The 15,965-nt window shown below is 34.3% G+C and overlaps 1 pseudogene; it reads left to right on the top strand.

Annotated features, from left to right (window-relative positions):
* Positions 1–343: 343 nt before the first annotated feature.
* Positions 344–15,965, top strand: part of LOC138693705 (DNA-directed RNA polymerase I subunit RPA1-like) — a 134,440-nt pseudogene continuing 118,818 nt past the window's right edge.

Below are 15,965 nucleotides of genomic sequence, written 5' to 3'. Positions count from 1 at the left end.
ACGTACAAAAGTTTAGAGATGTGAAAAAAATAAAAGTAAAGAATATGTGTTGAAAGATTGAGTGGAAGAAGTTGCCAGTGATAGTTCGAAAGCTCGATGATTTAAGGTGATATTGAATGCAAAATATTCAGATTTCGCCTAAGAAGTGATAAACACTTTCCATAATTTAATCTATATTTTTATAAAATTCTCCAGTTCCTAAAGCTGTATAGTTTGTATTTTAAATATGGAAGTGATGTGTTAAGAAAAATCTGGAGTTTTTCAAGTACAGTTTAGCGGTTTTTTTAAGCTTGTGCAGCGGTAAATGGAATTCTGAGTTGGCAACACTGATCGGAAGATTCGAGTCGAAACAAGTATTAGCAGGGCACGTAAACACGCGTGTATTTGGTGTGTAATATATTAAACGGTAGTTATGCTATGTATATTTTAGATACGAAAGTATGTGGTAACTTCTCCATGTTACTCTTCTTACGAGGTCGAGTTTACAGAAATTTAAGTCTTTATTTTATAAGTAGTTATTGTGTCCATTGAAAATCTAACCTATAATGTTGCATGTCAAAAGTTCTGCTGCATTGAAAATATTTTATCTTAACCATGCGTTTAATATGAAGTTATAAATTTGAAGGTGAATATTAAAAGATAAACGTATCATTTTGAATATCCGAGTACTTTTGAAGGAACACGCAGAATAGGGAGTTAAAAAAGTTGTCATTTGTTCTAGAATTTTCGTTAATTTTGAATGGATAATGACGTTATCAGTTGTTCTTGGTTGTTTGACGTGAGTGGTGTTATGTTGTGTCTGATGGCTAAAGCTATTGAAAGTTTGTCATTTTATGATTTTCTTTCGCTTTGATTGGTTATAGTTGTAATTTATTCTAGAAGTTTCACTAATTTTTAATGGATAATGATGTCAGTTGTTCCTGGTTGTTTGACGTGAGTGATGTTACATTGTAGATTTGTCTGCATTTGTCGAATGCGCATCATCATGCTTACGAAAAGGCACTTTTCAGTGCCAATGATTTATTTTGTGTGCACAAGGTTGGAACTTTGAAGTAAGAGGGAAAGGAAGGAATCCGTGTTCTGAAATTATTTATTAAATGTTATGTCGATTTTGGTTTAGTTCTTTCGCTGGTGATTAAGGGTTGTGTTGAATGTTGAGGAACAGTTGGGAGACCGGAGGGAAAAAGACCTTTAGGGAGGCCGAGACGTAGATGGGAGGATAATATTAAAATGGATTTGAGGGAGGTGGGGTATGATGATAGAGACTGGATTAATCTTGCTCAGGATAGGGACCGCTGGCGGGCTTATGTGAGGGCGGCAATGAACCTTCGGGTTCCTTAAAAGCCATTTGTAAGTAAGTAAGTAAGTTGAATGTTGAGGAGAAAACTGTTTTTTCTGTGGTTTAAAGAAATTACTTACTGAATTTTCTGTAGATGTTAAGGTGTAATAAGTGTTCGAAGAGAATTTCATTTAGTGTAAAGAAGTGGTTTATTTATGCAAAGTTGATGTTGGTTTAGTTCTTTGTTGCCTGCATGGTTTAAGGTTAGATTGCCTTAAAGCCTGCGTCATTTATACTGGAAGTGAAGTGGTTGTCGATGAAGACGTCAATGAGAATTGAATTTTATTTGATAAGGTGATAAATTATTATGTTTTTTTTTTTTTGTGTTTTTGTGATTTTTGGGGGTAAAGTGCGGACGAAAACTACCAGAAAAGTACTACCAACTACGACGTTCGAATGCCACGAAACGCCAAAAAAAATCAAAGGCGAAAAATTAAATATATTTTCATTTTTTGGAGGGCATCTTGGTGTTTGTAAGTATTACTCCTGATCACATATATATAACAGATTGGCCATCCCCATGTTAAAAACGGTAACATAAAGAAGAGAACAACCACCAAGATCGATTAGTAACGACCGCTAGATAGAAGTATAGTTGCTCCATGCAATTCAAATGAGAGTCTTCTTCTACTGTCGTTAAATGGCAGCATAGTGAAAGTTGTTGCCTTCAAAGCCCGTAAGAGTGATCAATCTGTTATGTGATCTGGGGTAATACATCAACTATTCACACTAATTTAACTTCATTGTAGAACTCATCACAAATTTGTAACAGTTTTCTATGCTATTTCCAACAACGAATGATAGGCCTACCGTCATTCGTTTATCCGAAAATCTTTACAGTAATTTTAAATTTGGATACTTGGCTTTTCTATAGCACGCAACACTGAAACTTCCAACTTGCATTTTTATAAGTTCTACAGTGCGGAAATCTGTGACAGATTAGGTTAGTGTTTTCATATGCCTTCCATATACGAATCTGTGCCAGGTTAGCTTTGGTTATTTTAGGTTTTTTTAATATGCTTTACATATACGAATCTGCAACAGGTTAGGTTTGGTTAATTTAGGCTTTTGTATGCTTTGCATATACTAAGTGAAGTGAAATATGCATTTCGCGTTCATTTTGAAGTATTCTACCTTTTTATTTCACATGTTAAATAATCATTTTTAAGTTATGGAATGACACACAACCAAATAGATCACATCTTGATAGATAAACAAAAACATACTAGTATAGTAGACATTCGAACTTTCAGGGGGGCAGACTGTAATTCTGACCATTATTTGGTGATTGGAGGATTAAGAGAAAGACTATCAGTAGCCAAGCGAGTAGAGCTACAAGCTAATATTAGCAGACTCAATATTCTGAAATTAAAGGACGAGGAAAGTAAGCAACATTATCTGGTCGAAATTTCAAATAGGTTTGCCGTATTAGCAACGTCCGACGGAGATGAGGAAGAGTTAGATGTCGATAACGTGTGGGAGAATATCCGAGATAATATCAAAATTGCAGCTGAGCAGAGCATAGGTTATCATGAAACTAAGAAAAGGAAACCATGGTTTGATGATTGTTCCATTGTAGTAGATAGAAGGAAACAGGCAAAATTGAAATTCTTACAGGACCCAATTGAGGAGAATAGAGATAATTATTTCAATGAAAGACGGGAAGCAAATCGTACACTTAGGAATAAAAAGAGAGATTACTTGAAGGAAAAACTGAATGAGGTAGAAACAAATAGTAAGAATAAAAACATTCGAGATTTATATAAGGGTATAAAGGAATTTAAAAATGGATATCAGGCAAAGGTAAACGTGATCAAGGATGAGAATGGTGACTTGCTTGCAGACAGTCCTGAATAGATGGAAAAACTATTTTGGACAATTACCAAATATACATAGGCCAAATAGAAATGATCGGGACGAAATTCAAATACAAACTGCTGAGCCATTTATACCCGAACCCACACTTTCTGAAGTCAAAATTGCGATAGAAAATCTGAAAAAGTACAAGTCTCCAGATATTGATCAAATTCCAGCAGAATTACTACAAGAGGGTGGAAGGGCATTATCTAGCGAAATTTATAAGCTTGTACTTGCAATTTGGGAAAAGGAAATTGTACCAGACCAATGGAAGGAGTCCATAATCGTACCTATTTTTAAGAAAGGGGACAAGACTAACTGTAATAACTTTCGAGGAATATCGCTTTTGTTGACATCCTATAAAATTTTGTCGAATATCCTTTTGAGAAGATTAACTCTATATGTAGATGAAATTATTGGGGATCATCAATGTGGTTTTAGGCGTAATAGATCAACTATTGATCAGATTTTTTGTATTCGACAGATATTGGAGAAAAAATGGGAGTATAAGGGTACAGTACACCAGTTATTCATAGATTTCAAAAAGGCATATGACTCGGTTAAGAGGGAAGTTTTATATAATATTCTTGTTGAATTTGATATTCCCAAGAAACTAGTTTGATTAATTAAAATGTGTCTTAGTGAAACGTACAGCAGAGTCTGTATAGGTCAGTTTCTGTCTGATGCTTTTCCAATTCACTGCGGGCTAAAGCAAGGAGATGCACTATCGCCTTTACTTTTTAACTTTGCTCTAGAATATCCCATTAGGAAAGTTCAGGATAACAGAGATGGTTTGGAATTGAATGGGTTACATCAGCTTCTTGTCTATGCGGATGACGTGAATATGTTAGGAGAAAATCCACAAACGATTAGGGAAAACATGGAAATTCTACTTGAAGCAAGTAAAGCGATAGGTTTGGAAGTAAATTCCGAAAAGACTAAGTATATGATTATGTCTCATGATCAGAATATTGTACGAAATGGAACTATAAAAATTGGAGATATATCCTTCGAAGAGGTGGAAAAACTCAAATATCTTGGAGCAACAGTAACAAATATAAATGACACTCGGGAGGAAAAGGAAATTAAACACAGAATAAATATGGGAAATGCCTCTTACTATTTGGTTGGGAAGCTTATGTCATCTAATCTGCTGTCAAAAAATCCGAAAGTTAGAATTTATAACACAGTTATATTACCGGTTGTTCTGTATGGATGTGAAACTTGGACTCTGACTTTGTGGGAGGAACAGAGATGAAGGGTGTTTGAGAATAAGGTTCTTAGGAAAATATTTGGGGCTAAGAGGGATTAAGTTACAGGAGAATGGAGAAAGTTACACAACACAGAACTGCACGCATTGGTATTCTTCACCTGACATTATTAGGAACATTAAATCCAGACATTTGCGATGGGCAGGGCATGTAGCACTTATGGGCGAATCCAGAAATGCATATAGAGTGTTAGTTGGGAGCTGGAGGGAATAAGACCTTTGGGGAGGCCGAAACGCAGATGGGAGGATAATATTAAAATAGATTTGAGGGAGGTGGGATATGATGGTAGGGACTGGATTAATCTTGCTCAGGATAGGGACCTATGGTGGGCTTATGTGAGGGCGGCAATGAACCGCCAGGTTCCTTAAAAGCTATAAGTAAGTAAGTAAGTTGTGGACACTGATCAATTATTTCCGTTTTTAGTCATTTCCTAATGGAATGTTTTCAAGTCAGCAGACGTCCTGTATGATTTTTTCACATTCCAAACTATCTTCCCTCTGAAAATTAGACCATTTTTTCACTTTTTTTTGTAAAAAAATCCTTCAGTGTCACGTGCTATAGAAAACCCGGATTTTTTTTCCCGCAACTTCCATCATTCATTGTTTATTTAAGAAAATGTAGCCTTTGAAATAGGCTATTACTAACTGCAAGGAGTTATAGAAATTTTAATCCGAAAATAAATTGGCTGCTATGGACAACGATTTATGAACAGTATTGCTGGTAAGGATTTTCTGTCAAACCTTGTTGAACGAACTACAACAGGAGCTCGAAGAGGAACACGAAAGACAGTTATGCATTCTATCTTAAAATTTTGGAATGTATAAAGAAGAAAACTAACATTTTCATTGCAGATTTGACACAATGCAAGATCAATCAGTGAAACATCTTACTGTATCTGGACTAACATTTTCTTTCTTCACACCGGAAGAAATTGAGAAACTGAGTGTGTTGAAGATAACAACGCCATTGTCATTCAATTCTATTGGTCATCCATTGAAGTGTGGGCTTTATGATCCCGCACTGGATAAGTATGCACATTAGACTGTTAGGTATGAAACATAGTAAAAGCATGAAATGTGTGTAACTTACAGCCATCAGATTGAGTCGTCTACAGTTTGTAGAGATTTATATTCAAGGGTGCGGTGTAATTACATATTCCAATATAGTACTGGGGCCAGCCCATCACCTTGTTTTAATTTAATCCTTGGTTCACTTGAAAAATAAAGTTCCACATTCTCCTTGAATATTCACACATGAGACAGTTTCTGTCATTGTTTCATTTAGCTTGACTTTTCAGGAATTTGAAATTGTTGTAAGATTTTATTAATCTGGGTTCTGTTAATTGAGTCATAAGCTTTGTTGGAAGTGCACGAAAATCTGAAATAGATCCATACATCCTTCTCAGAATTTTTCCATTATCAATTTCACTGTGTATAGTTGATTGATTGTTGACCTATTTTTCTTAAATCCTGCTTGTTATTCCCCTATGATCGTCTTGCATATGATTCGAGTCTCATTCTCAGGATGCTCGTAAAAACTTTAGGAACAGGGATGTACCCCTATAGTTGCCACAGTTGAGCTTATCGCCTTTTGGTAGATTGGACACATTATTTCTCCCAGTCTGTGGTAATTTGTTCTATGTTTCATATTTTAACTACCAAACTATGCAAAATATTCAGGAGGTCTGTTCCTCCGTATTTCTGAGGGAATTTCATTATATCCTGAAGCCTTATTATTTTTTAGTGCTGATAACTACTTTCTGTAGTTCTTCTGTAGTAGGCCTAGGTAGTTTCTCTGGATTTTCTACATTTCCTTCTTCTATCTCAATACTATGTGTTATTAGAGGGGCTGCTAAGACACATTCCAGACTAGTATAATTCATAAGCTTTTGAAGTATTCGATCCTTCTGTTTTTGATTTTTTCTTTGTCACCTATCAAATTACTTGCCTTTACTTTTGCAAAGATTTGCACGTGTTTTAAATTCTTCCTTCGTCATTTTGATTTCTTTAGAGGTTAGTAGGCCTATGTGTTTCTTATTTTAAGATTCTCATTAATTTTTTGTTGTACTCAAAAAGCTGTTAAAATCTACGCAGGTACATTACTTCCGTCCTGTATATTTTTGTATAATTTTGTTTACTTGTTCCAAATTTCAAAGCAACAATTGAATACCCCCCCCCCCCTCCGAATAAGGTTATATGACTCATTGTTTCCCTACGTACTTATACCCTTATTCCAGTGTGGAGGTATTCAATTATGATATATGATCTGTGGAACACAATACAATTGCTTAAAATTAAAAATAAGAACTATATTCCACTTTTCTTGGCAACTCAGTGCATATTCAGATGCAATTTTAGGGGATCCAGTTTCAATACGTAGTGAAGAAGTGAAGATTTAAGTTTTTTCCATAGGGACCGGATGTGTTTTGTTTTTATCTTGGTTACAATATGTGGAAGAGTGTAATATATAATACAATAAAATTCACTTGTATTCGTTTTCTAGACTTAATAAAATGTTCTCAGATTTTATAGATAGTCTAGTAGTGGGGTTGCCACTTAACAAGCATTATTAACATAAGAAATGCGTTTTTTTTATGTTGCAGGACCTGTAAGTGATAGCAGCGACCCGTGCATGACTTGTTCGAACAATGTGTACAAATGTCCTGGACACATTGGACATATAGAACTACCTCTTCCAGTAATTAATTCATTGTTTCATAAAGTAATCTATAATATTCTCAAGTTGGCATGCTTGAATTGCCATAACTTCCGAATTAAAGGTGAGTAATGGACTTGGAGTCATGATTTCTCTCACATTTTTTCTCTTCTTTCTTAGTAATCTCGAATTCAGACATTATTCTCTAGGAGGGGAGGGTGAGTAATTCCTCGGAGGGAATGGAGAAAATTGACTATGCTTTATAAAGCAAAATATATCTAATGAATCTATTAAAAAATTTACATAACAAACTCAGAACAACAAAACTTTCACCAGTATTTTAAATGTACACGTACAACATGCTGTTAAAACCATACATATCAATTAATCATTCAACAGTAAGTTAACATGGGTGCACCCATTTGAAATATATTTCTGAAAAAGCTCGTAAAAGATTCTCCCTTCTGAAAAGACTAGCAGGAAAGAAATGGGGATGCTCTAGGAGTACTTTGAACACTACATACAAAATGTTTATAAAGCCAGTGCTGATGTACTGTGGAGAAATTTTAATTACTTCACCTTTCATAAATGAAATAGAATATGTTCAAAAGCAAGCTTTCAGGCTCATTACTGGTGGAATCAAAACAACTCCAATAGATTCTATGAGATTCCTCACTAATATTAACAGCATCAAAATGACAATAGAAGAAAAACCACTGATTCAATATGAAAAATTTAATCAGATTACCATAAACAATTGGCATTCATACAGTCCTCTCTGCAGATTAAAAACTCAAAGTTTCATATCCATGGTTCAAGAATTAAAACAGAAAATCAACATCCCGAATTTAAAAGAAAACTTACAAATTAAACCAAATCCTTTAACTCTATTAAATATAGAGTATAATCTAAATTTAACAGAAGAAGTACTGAAATCAGAAGTAAACACTGAAATAATGAAATAATTGTCTTTACAGACAATTAATATTAGGTACCCTCCATAAAACTGGCTTCATTTATACACTAACGGATCCTTGATCTCCAGAGAACAAGGTGCAGGTGCAGGTGTTACGTGCTGTCTCTTCTCACTTTATAGATCTCTTGGGTATGGAGCAACAAGTTTTGATGAGAAACATTGCAATAAGTGAAAGTCTCAGGAATCTTCTATGCCACATCAATAAATTAAAAATTGCAGTTACATTGTCAGATTCCAAAGCAGCTATTCTATCAATAGTCTCTAGACACACATCTTAATTTCAAACAGCAATTGAATTCTTTTCTGTAGTTTTTGAAGTTGTTGGATCATTTTGTGACATTCTTTAATTTGGATTGACATCATTTTATATGAATTTATTGCATATAATGCTGCTTTAGAATCAGAGAGAATGACAGCATTTTGAAATTTATCTATTCTGTATAGTAGGTGTTGGAGTGAGATATGAATAGCCATTATTTCCGCATCAAAATTTGTTGTATGATGACCTGCTGGTTGATAAAATGAGAATAACGCACACGTAATTCCTGATCCTGAGTTGTTATCGATAGTAGACCCATCTGTGTAGATATGTAACCATTCTTCTGGTGGGTATCTATTGTTCACAGCTTCTAATGCCAGCGCTTTTAGTGCAGGTTTGGAAGTTTCAGATTTTGTAACTGGTTCTTCTAAATCTAGTTGAATGTTAATTGGTTCGAAGGTTAGAGGGTTTTCTCTGCTTAAAATGTTTTCTTTAGATTTAGGGAGGTTCAATTCTGTTTTTATTTCCGTGACTTTGGACAGGAAACTTGTTTGTGTTTTCAACTTGGTTGGTTGTAACAGTCTTTTTTCCCATTTTGTTGTTGTTAACCGCAACATTTTTTCATGGTGTGTTAGTGCCTGCTTCTCTAGAGTGAGATATATTGGAGATTCTGGGTTAGGGCTTGCATTGCCGTGATTGAGGTTGATTTTGCTGCACCAGTTATTAGTTGCAGGGCCTGATTTTGGCATACTTCTAGTCGATTCAGGTTGAAATTATTTGCTGTAATTAATACCTCCGCATTGTAGAGAAGTATTGGCTTGATGAATGTTTTGTACGTGATGTTCAAAGTCTGCCGATTACTACCCCACTTGGCTTCAGCTAATCTCTTTAAAATTGGAAGTCTTTTTGTTGATTTATTTACTACTGCTTCAATATGATTTCTCCAAGATAATTTTGCAATGGATACGTGCACATTGTGGAATTGCTGGTTATGAAACTGCTGACTTTCTTGCCAAAAAAGGATCCAATTTAATTCAGAATACAAATACAAGCCTACCTTTTACATCCATCAAAAGACTAATTAAAAATAAATATAAAATCAAGCAAAACCAAGCACTATGTACCAAAGCCAAAGATAAAAAATGGAGCATTTTAATAAAAAAACCAGAAATTATTCCAGAAATCCCACGTAAATCTGCAGTAGCAAAATTCAGACTGCTTACAGAACACGATTATTTGGCCAAACACTTGAATAAAATAGGAATTTACACAAATCCAAATTGCCCTCTATGCAACAAAGAAGAAGAAATGACTGAAGATGATCTCATAACCTGTGAAGCTCTACCTGATGGATCCACCACAGAGAAATATTGGAGAGCAAGAACGCTAATGGCTTCGTTGCCAAAGCCCGGCATTAGATAACAACAACAACAACATAATTTGAAACAGCAGAAATAACTAAAATGCTCTCTCATTTAATATCACTCAATAAAAGAATTGTATTCCAATGGATACCATCCCATTGTGGAATCCTGGGAAATGAGAATGCAGATGCTTTAGCAAAGGAGGGCAGCACTGCTACCTACAGACCTGTTACTAAATCTATGTATTACTCTGTGAAAAGATTTATTAAATCCACATATTTAGTCCACACCTGTGGAGTAATGGTCAGCGTGTCTGGCTGCGAAACCAGATGGCCCGGTTCGAATCCCAGTCAGGGCAAATTACCTGGTTGAGGTTTTTTCCGAGGCTTTCCCTCAACCCAATACGAGCAAATGCTGGGTAACTTTCGGTGCTGGACCCCGGACTCATTTCACCGGCATTATCACCTTCATATCATTCAGATGCTAAATAACCTAGATGTTGATACAGCATCGTAAAATAACCCAATAAAATAAAATAAATCTACATACTTAGACTTCAACAAACAAAATTTGATAACACAATCTCAAGGTAAAAAATGGAGACTTCAGCAAACAAAATTTGATAACACAATCGCAAGGGAAAAAATGGAACTCTCTGCATCATAATCCACAGTTAATTCCCAATTTACCACACAAATCGTCTGTAGCTGCATTTAGATTGGCAACAGACTGTTTGGCCAAGCACCTGCATAGATTTGGAATATATCAATCCCTTAACTGCCCATTGTGCAACTCAAATCAAGAAATGGATTCGGAACACCTCAAAATCTGTGCTTCAGTGGCTGACCATGACAATATCTTTGAAAAATATTGGAGTGCAAGAGGGCAAATGACTATTGTCAAATGCCTGGCATTAGAAAACATCAACAACATAAGTTAATCAATCTTGTTTTGAGAGGATCAGTATATTTCAATATATACCGGTAATGTAGACTATTTTTAGTAGTAGATTAGCTTACATGTAGCTCTAATATATTCAGTTAAATACAATGACTTACTATGTGCAGGGTTGGTCATAATCTTTGCTTAGGGATCAAAAGTAAAAACAAATCCATATAAACACACATGGCTATTATAACTTTTTTAAATTATTAATTTTTATACATATTCTGCATCAATAATTTGCCTCCCAGTTAGCAACCAATCTTATGTGGATTATCAAAGAAGAAGGTGCATCACCGTTTTTGAGAGAACGTGGTAACACTCTTGATCTTCTTTAAAAACGAATTGCAAACTAAGTTATAATAGCCAGATGTGTTTATATGGTTTTGCTTTTACATTGGATCCCTAGGCAAAGTTTATGAACTTAACACCATACTTTGCAACAAGTAGGTTTACATAGGTCTGTGCATGAAAGTGTTCAAGTATGGACTTCAGATTTGTACTTTTTCATTTACCTTAGAACTGTTATTTTCATGCTTCCCTACTGTGCTTTGAAGGTAATGATTTGGATGTTGTAAAATAAACTTAATTTATAAGAATAATCAAAAGAACACATGTATTATTATTGTTGCTACTACTACTGCTGCTAACCACCACCAACACCACCACTGCTGTAGCTATTATTGTTAATACTGCTACTACTGCTTACTACTGCTGCTGCAGCTGCTACCACCACCACCACCACCACCACCACCACTACTGTTACTTCTCCTGCTGCTACTAATGACCACCACTGCTACTTTTGTGCTGCTAATACTACAGCTACTGCTAACCATGAAGGCTTTTTTTTCTGTAAAATAGACAATATTGTGTCAGAGTACTTTATCTTGACTTTGTATTATATGAACGATACACGAAGTATTTTTTTTTTTTTTGACAAATAATAGTCTGTTTTTCAGGTACGAAAAAAAAAAAAAGATAGTATTTGACTTCAGTTCATTACAATTATCTCCGAAAGTGAAAATTGATATTTCTTGGATACAGGATCATTTCCCTTTGGCCACTTATTGAATTTATCGTCATAGTAATACTGATAATTATGATTTTTTATATTTCTACGTAACTACATAAACCATTAATTTATTTTCCAGGAGTTTCTAAGCATCTTTTCGTAACAAAGTTAAGACTTCTTGATGATGGTCTTATCACTGAAGCCCAGGAAGTGGAAGAAGTCATTGCAGATCTACTTTCATCTTCAAATCCAACAAATGTAGTAAATGAAGCTACTACAGTTCTGGTGGAAGAAAGATTGCAAGAGTACTATAGCAGAATGAAGAAAAGTTAGTTGTCCTTCATTTAAATTTACTTTCATAAATGATTTGTTCATAGTACACTTATTTATAAAATTTAAAATCTCTGTAACTTTATTCATGGAGGGGAAAGAGGAATCTGTAATGAAGCCCAGTGAGACCACAGTCTACTATATACAGTCACGAAGCTTGGGATGATTTTTTGCAATTCTCGCAATAGTTGCTAGCCGCTTGGAGCGCTGTGAGTACCAGGAACAATAGACTGTACCACAGCCATCATGATCTAATACAGGCCGTAAGGCAGACCATGTAACTCTCTTAACCCGATCACGAAGGGGGGCGTTTCAACCATATAAATTAGTTGGAATGCATAAACAGTAACATATGTTTCTCTAAAATGTAGTGTAATTCCATTAATAAAATTTAAAACAATGATTATGAGACACTTCAGACATAATTCACTTGCGAGTTAACATGTAATATTATTTATTGTGTGAAAATTACGTTGTTCGTATGTGTAATACCTGCCTTTATTTCGATTAAATGTCGCGAAATTCTTGTACATTCATTTATGCACGATTCAATAATTTTCAATTGCACCGCACGGATCTTTAGATATGTTGAAATTATAGGTTATGTTTACTGTACCAGTTGCCCCTTTTTGTCTAAATTTAGTGATCTCCAATGCCTTGCCATTCATATGAAAATTATAGGTTATGTTTACTATATTTAACTTATATTCCTAAATTCGCAATCATACATTATAATTAAGCATAATGTCATGTATGATACCACGGACATTCAATTTGTCTGTATTTTAATACTACAATTGAATTGTATTTATCTACTACTTAAGAGACGAAGTAACACAATTGTACGTACACGAATTTCATAGGAGTGGTATGGTAAATGTTTTGTCTAAAATTAGGGAAGGTAGATGTGCTAAATTGAAATTACAATATAAATTCTTTTTTATTAAACCTCAAAATACTTTCCATTCTAAACTTGAAATGTTGACGCGAACAGATTATGTTAACATGTAAAATTCTCTTCATATTAAAATAACACAGTTTTGTAATTATTTCTGCAACATATTATGCAACAAGAAGTAAACGGAACTTATGGACACATTAGACTAAATAAAGCTTAGCAATGATATGCAATAAAGTTATAATATAATATTTCACTGAGCTCCATACGCTGAAATAGAAAACCCGAACAAACATTACAGCCTGGTCTAGATCGAAAAGGCATTGACTGTGCCATATTTCGCATTTTTGTGAAAAGCTATGTAAACTGTGAAATGTTCGTTATCGGTTGTAATAACTGTAAATGGCTAAAATACAATAATTTGAATAATAATATGGGAAAGGAGACGTTTGTAGTACTATAAATTGTAAGAAAAATAGGTTAGAGTTATGCTTCTTCCGAAAGATCCAGGAAGGTAAGTTTATAGAATATATAGGCTATTTTATGAAAATAATATATAAACCTTATGTATTTCATATTTCAATAGTGGAAGGAAGGCGTTAATTTTTTCAAAAGAACATGATATCGAAAGTACAATACATTTTATGGTCTGCTAGGGAAAGAGTCTGTGATGAGGCGATAGTAGCGATCCTGGTGGTGAGCAACTATCTATGGATGCACATTTCAACTGTCTATGTTTGCATATTTAGTAAGTATTAAGCTTCGTGACTGTATATACTAGACTGTGGTGAGACTATGTAGATTCTCCTGCAAAGAAAAGTCCACAGAATCATTGAAGCATTTAAGTCAGAACACATTAGAACAGAAATAATTCAGCTCTCAATAGTGAGTTTGGAATATTCGTTAATTTGCCATTTAAATTGTCTTGTCAACCAATTTTAGTCTCTTTAGAGTTGGGTCAGACCGAGTTGATCTCTGATGAAACAGTTTATTGTTACAAAATCTTGCAGGTAAACAATTTTGTGGTCTACGAATTAAGATTGCTTTCAACAGTGGTTAGAAAATTACATTGTTACTTGTGCTGAAATCCTGATTATAGCGGTTTCAGAATAAGAAGGCATATGGCCTAAGCCAATTGAGTGCTAGCAACAGTTTGACGTTGTCACACAGTGCACGGTGCACGAGACGTGGAAGACAGAGACAACAGATAAGGACAGAACATATCAGTTGCAGCCCTCTCGCTGAGCGAGCGGATCGAGACCTGTTTCTTCATTGTGTGTAATGTTTAAATATAATTACTCTTACTGAAGTAATTCTCATCTCAATTTTTATTACTTCTTCGCTTCATAGAGCAGTAGCTCTTGGAGTCACTGACTTGCGAAATAAAGTGATAGATATGTAGAAATTTACTTTGCTAATGACTGAGAAAGAATGTTTTAATTCTTACTCAGACTTCCTTGTACAGCAAAGCTGAATTTATTATTGTTTATTTCTCCAGAGGAAAGATAAGGTACAGTTTGTTTGTACGGGCAGCCTAAGAATCTAGCGATAACAAAACGAAAACATATCTGTAGATACGTAATTTAGTATTGAAGTTGGAAATTATTTTATTTTTCCTCCGTTAAATGAAGCCTATATAATTTAATTTAATTCTCTAGCTTATACATACCTAGGGGTCCAGGGTTCTACATTCTGGTTACGAATCTGGCTATAATGCAACATAATCATAATGTGTTCATATATAATTCAGGACTCATACTGGAACTGTAGATTATTTTATTTTTCTCTGATAAACTAAGTCTATCTAATTTTATTTTATCATCTAATTTTTACATATATAGAGGTCCAGTTTTCCATATTCTGGCTAAGAATCCGGCTATGAGAATATAAGCATATCTGTTCATATGTAGACCTAATTCAGTACTCATATTGAAACTGAAGATTACTTTCTTTTACTTTATTAAATCAAGCCTATCTAATTTAATTTAATCCTCAAGCTTATACTACCTAGAAGTCCCAGGATTCTATGTTCTATCACTCTGGCCTGTGGCAATATAAACCTACGAGTGAAGGTAGTTGTACAGAAGCGAATATGAAAACCGTAATCCAATAATATCGTTAATATATTGAAGATAAAATTGTATATTAGAAAAAATGGTATAAATGGTATATGTGTATATATATATATATATATATATATATATACACACACACATAACGAAAGGTTTTTAAAAGAGGAATTGAGTTTTGGAATTATAAAATCTCCTCGTTCCTAGCATGCCTGTATTTATTTTAAAAGTGAAATGTAGTTAATGTGCATCATTTTATAAAGTTTTCTAATGCTCTTAAGGAAGAATGTTGCTAATGCTCTTCGTATAATTCATGAAAAAAGAGGCAGGACTGTTTATGTTTACAATATCATCCAAATATCTCATATGTTTATGCAATATATAATATTCCAATGAAAAGTGAAAATCGTACCTATGATTATTCTCAACTTTCTTCTTCTTTCCACATTCTAATATAATGACACTGCTAACACATACTACTAATGTATTTAAAATATAGTACGATGAAGTAATACACGGTTCTGAAAATTGTACAAATAATTAACACGTTTGTTTTGTCTTATTTTCCAGGAGAGGTAAATTCAAGTATACCACCTATTTTAATTGTCTCTTTGTCCTGTCCGAGAATATGAGATAACGTACTTCACTTCTAAACCACACGTCTCTGCAGTCAGATTCTTTGTTCGTGAAGAACTGACACGCACTGAATCATAAATTAGTCATTTAAAAAAATTATATACATAAATACCATACTCCTCGCTTGTTAGTGTTGGACTATCCCTTTGCGTATAACAGATGAAACACCAGAGCCAATTGCAATCCCTTCAAGAGACATTGTTACGGTAAGTTACACATCACACAAGAGAAAACAGTCCACATCAGAATTTGAAAATAAACAGATTCTATCTTCGTTTACAGAGACGGAATTCAGAGCAAAATATGTTCTATGCTGTAGGTTGGATATCTCTGTTTAGTCTTAAAGCGATAACACGC

This window comes from Periplaneta americana, unplaced genomic scaffold (assembly GCF_040183065.1).
Source record: "Periplaneta americana isolate PAMFEO1 unplaced genomic scaffold, P.americana_PAMFEO1_priV1 scaffold_18, whole genome shotgun sequence".
NCBI classification, from domain to species: Eukaryota; Metazoa; Arthropoda; class Insecta; order Blattodea; family Blattidae; genus Periplaneta; species Periplaneta americana.
Note: the sequence above shows the minus strand (reverse complement) of the source record. Positions and strands in the feature narration are given on the sequence as shown.